Here is a 7,430-nt window from a genome sequence, read left to right as displayed (position 1 = left end):
AGAGGAGGAATTTTGAGATAGGAGACCATGTAGAAGACTCTTGTAATAAACTTTTGGGGACAGGATTTGACCTGATAGAGTGCTCATGAAAAAGATAGCATAATAATAATTGTCAGGCTGGGTGCAGTGGCTCACACCTGTAATCCCAGCACTTTCGGAAGCCTAGGTCGGTGGATCACCCTGAGGTCAGGAGTTCGAGATCAACATGGTGAAACCCCGCCTCTACTACAAATTCAAAAATTAGCTGGGCGTGGTGGCGGGCGCCTGCAATTCCAGCTACTCAGGAGGCTGAGGCAGGAGAATCCCTTGAACCCAGGAGGTGGAGGTTGCAGTAAGCCGAGATAGCATCCACTGCACGCCACCTGGGTGACAACGGTGAAACTCCATCTCAAAAATAATTGTCAAGCAGCAAGTAAACTGGGTACTTGACGATCACAGATAATTATTTTATTGGGGAGTGGGATGATGGTTATGTTGAGAAGGAGGATATTTTATAAATGTTTATAAAATGTGTATGTTTATAAATGTATAACCACCTAAAATGTTTACCTTGACTGCTGACTAGACAGAGCCAATTTATCAAGACAGGGGAATTGCAATAGAGAAAGAGTATTTCACACAGAGCCGTACGGAGATGGGAATTTTATTATTACTCAAATCAGTCTCCCCAGGTATTCGGGGATCAGAATTGTTTTTTTTTTTTCTTGGTATAGAGTCTCCCTCTGTCTCCCAGGCTGGAGTGCAGTGGCGCGATCTCAGCTCACTGCAAGCTCCGCCTCCTGGATTCCCACCATTCTCCTGCCTCAGCCTCCTGAGTAGCTGGGACTACAGGTGCCCGCCACTGCACCCGGCTAATTTTTTTGTATTTTTTTAGTAGAGACGGCGTTTCACCGTGTTAGCCAGGATGGTCTCGATCTCCCGACCTCGTGATCCGCCAGCCTCAGCCTGTCAAAGTGCTGGGAATACAGGCATGAGCCACCACACCCGGCCTTTTTTTTTTTTTTTTCTTTTTAAGACATAGTTTCACTCTTGTCGCCCAGGCTGGAATGCAATGGCATGATCTCGGCTCACCGCAACCTCCGCCTCCTGGGTTCAAGCGATTCTCCTGCCTTAGCCTCCCAAGTAGCTGGGAATACAGGCGTGTGCCACCATGCCCAGCTAATTTTTGTATTTTTAGTAGAGACTGGGTTTCACCATCTTGGCCAGGCTGATCTCGAACTCCTGACCTCATGATCCACCCGCCTCGGCCTCCCAAAGTGCTGGGATTACAGGCATGAGCCACCGCACCCAGCCGGGGATCAGAGTTTTTAAGAATAATTTGATGAGTGAGGGGTGGCACCAGTGATTCGGGAGTGCCGATTGGGTCAGAGATGAAATCATAGGGAGTTGAAGCTGTAGTCTTGTGCTGAGTCAGTTCCTGAATGGAGGCCACAAAATCAGATGAGCCAGTTGATCAATCTGGGTGGTGCCGGCTGGTCCATCAAGTGCAGGATATGCAAAATATCTCAAGCAGTGATCTTAGGTTTTACAATAGTGTTGTTATCCCCAGGAGCAATCTGGGGAGGGTCAGAATCTTGTAGACTCCAGCTGCATGACTCCTAAACCATAATTTCTAATCTTTTGACTAATTCGTTAGTCCTACAAAGACAGTCTAGTTCCCAGGCAAGAAGAGAATTTGTTTTGGGAAAGGGCTGTTAACATCTTTGCTTCAAACTATAAACTAAGTTATTCCCAAAGTTAGTTCAGCCTACCCCCAGGAATGAACAAGGACAGCTTGGAGGTTAGAAGCAAGATGGAGCTAGTTAGGTTAGATCTCTCTCTCTCTCTCTCTCTCTCTCTCTCTCTCTCTCTCTCTCTCTCTCTCTCTCTCTATATATATATATATATATATATATAATTATACTTTAAGTTCTAGGGTACATGTGCACAACGTGCAGGTTTGTTACATATGTATACATGTGCCATGTTGGTGTGCTGCACCCATTAACTCATCATTTACATTAAGTGTATCTCCTAATGCTATCCCTCCCCCCTCCCCCCACCCCACAACAGGCCCTGGTGTGTGATGTTCCCCTTCCTGTGTCCAAGTGTTCTCATTGTTCAGTTCCCACCTATGAGTGAGAACATGCAGTGTTTGGTTTTTTGTCCTTGCAATAGTTTGCTGAGAATGATGGTTTCCACCTTCATCCATGTCCCTACAAGGACATGAACTCGTCATTTTTTATGGCTGCATAGTATTCCATGGTGTATATGTGCCACATTTTCTTAATTTAATCTATCATTGTTGGACATTTGGGTTGGTTCCAAGTCTTTGCTACTGTGAATAGTGCTGCAATAAGCATACGTGTTCATGTGTCTTTATAGCAGCATGATTTATAATCCTTTGGGTATATACCCAGTAATGGGATGGCTGGGTCAAATGGTATTTCTAGTTCTAGATCCCTGAGGAATTGCCACACTGACTTCCACAATGGTTGAACTAGTTTACAGTCCCACCAACAGTGTAAAAGTGTTCCTATTTCTCCACATCCTCTCCAGCACCTGTTGTTTCCTGACTTTTTAATGATCGCCATTCTAACTGCTGGTTTTGATTTGCATTTCTCTGATGGCCAGTGATGATGAGCATTTTTTCATGTGTCTTTTGGCTGCATAAATATCTTCTTTTGAGAAGTGTCTGTTCATATCCTTCGCCCACTTTTTGATGGGGTGGTTTTTTCTTGTAAGTTTGTTTGAGTTCTTTGTAGATTCTGTATATTAGCCCTTTGTCAGATGAGTAGATTGCAAAAATTTTCTCCCATTCTGTAGGTTGCCTGTTCATTCTGATGGTAGTTTCTTTTGCTGTGCAGAAGCTCTTTAGTTTAATTAGATCCCATTTGTCAATTTTGGCTTTTGTTGCCATTGCTTTTGGTGTTTTAGACATGAAGTCCTTGCCCATGCCTATGCCCTGAATGGTATTGCCTAGGTTTTCTTCTAGGGTTTTTATGGTTTTAGGTCTAACATTTAAGTCTTTAATCCATCTAGAATTAATTTTTGTATAAGGTGTAAGGAAGGGATCCAGTTTCAGCTTTCTACATATGGCTAGCCAGTTTTCCCAGCACCATTTGTTAAATAGGGAATCCTTTCCCCATTTCTTGTTTTTGTCAGGTTTGTCAAAGATCAGATAGTTGTAGATGTGTGGTATTACTTCTGAGGGCTCTGTTCTGTTCCATTGGTCTATATCTCTGTTTTGGTACCAGTACCATTCTGTTTTGGTTACTGTGGCCTTGTAGTATAGTTTGAAGTCAGGTAGTGTGATGCCTCCGGCTTTGTTCTTTTGGCTTAGGATTGACTTGGCAATGTGGGGTTTTTTTTGGTTCCATATGAACTTTAAAGTAGTTTTTTCCAATTCTGTGAAGAAAGTCATTGATAGCTTGATGGGGATGGCATTGAATCTATAAATTACCTTGGGCAGTATGGCCATTTTCACGATATTGATTCTTCCTATCCATGAGCATGGAATGTTCTTCCATTTGTTTGTACCGGTGCTCTACACGTTCAGAGAAACTTCTTTAGTAACGAACTATAGAAATGATCCCTGAAAGTATAGTCTTAGGTTAGATCTCTTTTACTGTCTCGGTTATACTTTTGCAATGGCGGTTTCAGAATTCTGAAGACAAAGTATGAGTATTTGTCTTAATAGATACAACACCTACACAATGATATCATCTACACAATGATATCAAAATTTTAGATCTGCCTATTTAGTAGGTGAATTTATCATATCCTGTGGTAATCTGGATTTGCATTTATCTTATTGGTATCGGAGAAGTTGATCTCTTTTCATATATTTAAAAGTAATTTGTTCCTAAGGAATCCTCTAAAAAACTCTTAGAACTAACAGGCCAGATGCGGTGGCTCATGCCTGTAATCCCAGCACTTTGGGAGGCTGAGGCAGGCGGATCACCTGAGGTCAGGAGTTCGAGACCAGCCTGACCAACATGGGGAAACCCCGTCTCTACTAAAAATACAAAATTAGCCGTGTGTGGTGGCGCATGCCTGTAATCACAGCTACTCAGGAGATAGTGCCATTGTACTCCAGCCTGGGCAACAAGAGCGAAACTCTGTCTCAAAAAAAAAAAAAACTCTTAGAACTAATAAATGAGTTCAGCAAGGTTTTAGGATGTATGATCAATATATAAAAATCAGTTGTACTTCTATACAGTAGCAATGAACAAACTGAAAATGAAGTTAAGAAAACAATTCTACCTATAACAGATTCCAAAAGAATAAAATAATGTTGAAGGTAATTAAAGTCCAAAATAAGTTAAAAAGCATCCTATGTTCATGAATTGAAAGACAAATTCATAGAGACAAATTATATTGATGCCTAGGACTGGGGGGAATGGGGAATTGAGGGGTAATGGCTAAGGAGTACATGGTTTCTGAAACTGCCTTTGCAAAATTACTTAAATGGCTACCAGACATTATTCCAGAGGTCACAAGATTAGCAACTTCCCCAATTATTCCTGTAAATAACATCACTATGTAGACCCTAAGATTGGCATTTTGAAATGTCTTTCCAGACTTTGCATTTTTTACTACTAGATAGCCCCACCCAGGCCCATGACTCAGCCAGTCCTGGGGCACCCACCAAGAAGCCGACTCAGACATAAGGATCATTTTCCATACCCCTATGATTGAATCCTCAACCAATCATCAGCACCTATACCCTCACTCCCTGCCCACCGAACTATCTTTAAAACACCCTAACCTTTAAGCCTTTGGTAATATTGATTTGAGTAGTAACTCCGTCTCTCATGTGATGTGACCAGCCTCACATCAATTAAAGTCTTCCTTTACTGCAATTTCGTGGTCTCAGTGAATTATTATAATTTTGTCTTTGCAATTGAAACCATCTTTGTAAAATTATGACTGAGACAGTGAAAGAGATCTAACCTAACCAACTCCATCTTGCTTCTAATCTCCAAGCTGTCCTTGGTTCATTCCTGGGGGTAGGCTGAACTAACTTTGGGAGAAACTTAGTTTATAGTTTATAGTTTAAAGTTTATAGTTTAAAACAAAGACCCTAATAGTCCTTTTCCCAAAGCAGACCTCCTTCTTGCCTGGGGACTAGACTGCCTTTGTAGGACTAACGTTAGCCATAAGATTAGAAATTATGGTTTAGGAGTCATGCAGCTGGAGGCTACAAGATTCTGACCCTCTCTAAGTTGCTCCTAAGATCAGTGCTTGAGATATTTTGCAGACCCTGCACTTGATGTGTCAGCTGGCTCCACCCAGATCAATAAACTGGCTCATCTGATCTTATTTTCCCCAACCAGGAACTGACTCAGTCCAAGAAGACAGCTCTCACTCCCAGTGATTTTATCCCCTACCAATCAGCACTCCCAGCTCACCGGCTTTTCCCAACCCACGAAATTGTCCTTAAAAACTCTGCTCCCTGAATGCTCAGGGAGACTGATTTGAGTAATAATAACACTCTAGTCTCCTGGACAGCTGGCTCTGAGTGAATTACTCTTTCTGTATTGCCATTCCCCTGTCTTAATAAATCAGCTCTGTCTAGGCAGAGGGCAAGGTGAACCCGCTGGGCAGTTACACAACGGGCAGGAAGAACTTATCAAGTGCTTACATTTCTTTCTGGAGTAATAAAAATATTCCAAAATTGATTATGATAATAGATGCATAAGTATGAATATATTAAAAGCTGAATTGTATGATTTAAATGAGTAAAGTATATAGTACATGAAATGTATCTCAAAAAAGCTGTTAAGAGAATAAAACAAAAAAAATTGGAAATTTATTTCTTGTAAATTGTCCATGTTGTGGTCTAATCTATTTGGATTTTTGTCTTTTTTCGTTGATTTACAGGAACCCCTTACATGTTGAAGAATATTAGTCTGTTGTCACATATGTAGCAAAATTTTTAACCAATTTTTTATTTCGGTTTTTATTTTGTTTATGGTATTTATTTTCCTGCAGTGGTGCAATCATCAGCTCACTGTGTCCTCAACCTCGAGGGCTCAAGCGATCCACCCACCTCAGCGTTCCAAGTAAATGAGGTCTCAGGCACATACCATCATGCCCTAGTCAATTTGTTATTTTTTGTAGAGAGGAGGTCTTGCAGTGTTGCCCAGGCTGGTCTCAAACTCCTGGGCTCAACTTATCCTCGTGCCTTAGCCTCCTGAAGTGCTGGGATTACAGGCATGAGCCACCATACCTGGCCTAAAATTTGTGTATAATCAAATTTGGCACTATTTTCTTACACTGCTTCTTTAGTTTTTACAATGTTTAGAGACATCTTTCCCATACTAAGATAATGCATTTTTCTACTCTCATGTTCAGAAACACTTGTTTATTGTTTAAAAACTTCAAATTATAGAATAAAACCTTAAGCACTGGAGAGGATTAATTTTGATTTTGTCTTTATTTATTTATTTCTGAGACAGAGTCTCTGTCGCCCAGGCTGGAGTGCAGTGGCACACGATCTCAGCTCACTGCAACCTCTGCCTCCCTGGTAAAAGTGGTTCTCATGCCTCAGCCTCCCAAACAGCTGGGAATACAGGCGCACACCATGATGCCTGGCTAATTTTTGTATTTTTAGTAGATATGGGGTTTTGCCTTGTTGGCCAGGCTAGTCTCCAACTCCTAACCTCAGGTGATCTGCCTACCCTAGCCTCCCAAAGTACTGGGATTACAGGGGCAAGCCACCAAGCCCAGCCTATTTTGTCTTTTTTTTTTTTTTTTTTGAGACGGAGTTTTGCTGTTGTCACCCAGGCTGGAGTGTAATGGCACAATCTTGGCTCACTGCAACCTCCGCCTACTGGGTTCAAGCCATTCTCCTGCCTCAGCCTCCCGAGTAGCTGGGATTACAGGCATGAGCCACCACGCCCAGCTAACTTTTGTATTTTTTAGTAGAGACGGGGTTTCACCATGTTGGCCAGGCTAGTCTCGAACTCCTGACCTGAGGTGATCCACCCTCCTCGGCCTCCCAAAGTGCTGGGATTACAGGCGTGAGCCACCGCACCTGGCCCGCCTATTTTGTCTTTAAACATGTTTTTCATATGGCTCACAATGTCAAATAATCAAAATATTCCACTTTCATTCTCTATCAAGTGTAAATGTTAGTTTATATAGCCAGCCCACAGATAATTTCCTTAAAACAAAAGACAAGCTTTCCAAAGGATTACTAGTTCTCCATGTGCATCTGTGTTTGAGACTGACTGTTCCTGTGTGTGAGAGACCAACCAATCCCCTCCTCCCCTGGCCAGATTTGCCCTGAGGGTATAAAGTGTAAGTGCTCACTTCTTTGATGTGAAAACCATAAATCACCAGCGTGTAATAGAATAGATTAAATCTAAGAAACCACAGTGCTTTCAAACAGTGACCTTGGGGGGTGGTTACTTTCACAGTTTTCCTCCAAGACTAGGTCATCT

At 41.9% G+C, this 7,430-nt stretch overlaps 1 pseudogene; it reads right to left on the bottom strand.

Annotated features, from left to right (window-relative positions):
- Positions 1-3,506: 3,506 nt before the first annotated feature.
- LOC115935936 (uncharacterized) lies at positions 3,507-3,590 on the bottom strand (annotated as a pseudogene).
- Positions 3,591-7,430: the final 3,840 nt, after the last annotated feature.

This window comes from Gorilla gorilla, chromosome 13, assembly GCF_029281585.2.
Source record: "Gorilla gorilla gorilla isolate KB3781 chromosome 13, NHGRI_mGorGor1-v2.1_pri, whole genome shotgun sequence".
In the NCBI taxonomy this organism is placed as follows: Eukaryota; Metazoa; Chordata; class Mammalia; order Primates; family Hominidae; genus Gorilla; species Gorilla gorilla.
Note: the sequence above shows the minus strand (reverse complement) of the source record. Positions and strands in the feature narration are given on the sequence as shown.